Source organism: Pan troglodytes, chromosome 7 (genome assembly GCF_028858775.2).
Source record: "Pan troglodytes isolate AG18354 chromosome 7, NHGRI_mPanTro3-v2.0_pri, whole genome shotgun sequence".
Lineage (NCBI taxonomy): Eukaryota > Metazoa > Chordata > Mammalia > Primates > Hominidae > Pan > Pan troglodytes.
In genome coordinates, this window is record NC_072405.2 from 86,550,828 (window position 1) to 86,553,049 (window position 2,222).

A 2,222-nucleotide genomic window follows, 5' to 3' on the forward strand; every position below is an offset into this window, starting at 1 on the left:
TGAAGTCTTTCCCATAACTCTAGTTAAGATTTTTAAAATAAATCATAACAAGAGCTCCAAGAAAATATTTATTGCTCTTTCCAAGCATTAGGAGAAATGCTTCTCCAGACCTGTCATTCAGAGCGAATCAAGATACCACTGTTCAGACATTGCTAGAAGAATCGCTAAAGGATTGTTAGGAATAACACACCTGGAAAAAAAGATTCAATTGTTTCTCAATTCATTAACAATTTAAAGTTGACCGATACAAGTAAGCAAGGAGAAATTTTTATTTTGCTGAATCCAAAGGCTGTTCAAAATAGCGTTAAACTATTTTTTGCTATAATTATATGGTTTCTTCAATTATCACATTACTTATGTCACACTGGACTTCCTCTCTAAAAAATGACCATGTAATTTGTGTGACTTAACAAAAAACCCATGTTTCTGACACATAACTACTTCTTTAAAAATTGTATGTCATAAAGAAACTATATATCCACCTCATTTTAAGTATTCTTGTTTTTGTTTTATAGCAAGGTAATCAAATTGCTTATGAGGTCAACAAAAATGCCACTTAATGTTTTCTTCTTCTTAAATTGTCATTACAGAATAAGTGATACTTTCTATTTTAATAATTATAATCCATAGGTAACATTTTATGGATGGAAGGAGTATTCTTTTTCTATACTGACGTCTATGCCTATGTGTCATGTATACTCACTTGGATTTATTTTATATCCTATTATTGGTTTAGTTCAAGACCAAATAAATTAAACAATGAATAGTCTACAGATATTTCCCATGGGGCAAAGGCACTTGATTTTATTTTTCCCTCTTCCTACATAATATTGCAATAAGCGTCTTTTGAAACTCATGGCAAGCTGTCTGTGTTGCTGCACTTCCTTTCATTCCAAAATACAGCATATGTATAAGTAGTGTTGGACATGAAGACTTTTTCATTAAACTTGTTTGCACATTAAAATTACTTGGGTAAAATTTTAAACACATTTGGTTAACATAACCCATGTGTATTCCTACAGCACAGATAATCCCCCTGCACACATTCTTGGAGAGACTGTAACAAAGGAGCAGCAATACAAGTCAGAGAACAATTCTGCTTGATTTTCCTGTGCAGTCATTTTATCAGGGACAAGGAATATTCCACAGTGGTGCCCAGATGAAGGCTGCATGCATTCCCCAGCATTGCATTGTAGAAGAAAATGAAAAACCTAATAGCATTTTGATGTATTCCAGTTAGGTTTTCCATTAAGAGAAAAAGGTGATATGTTCACACCATTTGTCAGGAAAAGAAGAAATGAAGAAAATGTTGACAATTTCATTACACTCTGGTTATGGGGTGATCTGAACTTACCTATTACAAGATTAAAGAAACAATTCCAGATATTATTAGTTGAAAACATTATTGTTTATAGTTACTTCAACGTGTGCTACAACTCTGGAGTTGATATAACTGTATAAGCTCAGATTTAAAAGGAGATATTTTATATCATTTACAACCTCACTCAAAAAATTTGTATGCTTTTGAATGCCATAGTATCACACAAAGTCGCACATTGCTGGACATTTCTCTGATAAATTCAGTCTTGAAAAGAGGATGTACAGATACCATAAAAATGCTTTTAAGTATATCATTTTGTTCGTGACCTACGTATTTATTCAGAAGATCTTTTTCCCATTTGTCACATTTTTTTTCTTTATTATTGACTATAGGACTCTCGGATTTTCTGCTGAGAATATTTCCCTAGGGAGAACAGTTGCTGTCCATTTAAAATCAAAGTTAAAAACCTGAACATTTTTTTTAGGGTGTCAGAGAGACAAGTGGTAGATTCAATCTGTTCAGGTAAAAGTCAAGATTATACACAGCTTTCCTTATGCTTACCTTACTAATTATCGTTAACTATAATATTAGGGTCTTTTATATTAAAACATATTTGCTGTATGTATGCTAAAGTATATTTACTAAAATGCTATTTGAGTCTGTGGTTTTGGAAAGAAAATTTGTTGAAAAAAATGCATCATTTATGTACGTTAAAATATACAGAGCATGTAAAACTGCATAGGCATAAAAGACTTTTATCTGATTTTTAGTAAAATGACTAGTTTATTGAAAAAAAATCATTAAATGGTGAGTTGATTAAGTGCTTGTTACCTGAGGATAGCCATACATGTTAATCACTTCTCACAAAAAGTATCATAACAAGTATTACTGCATAAATATA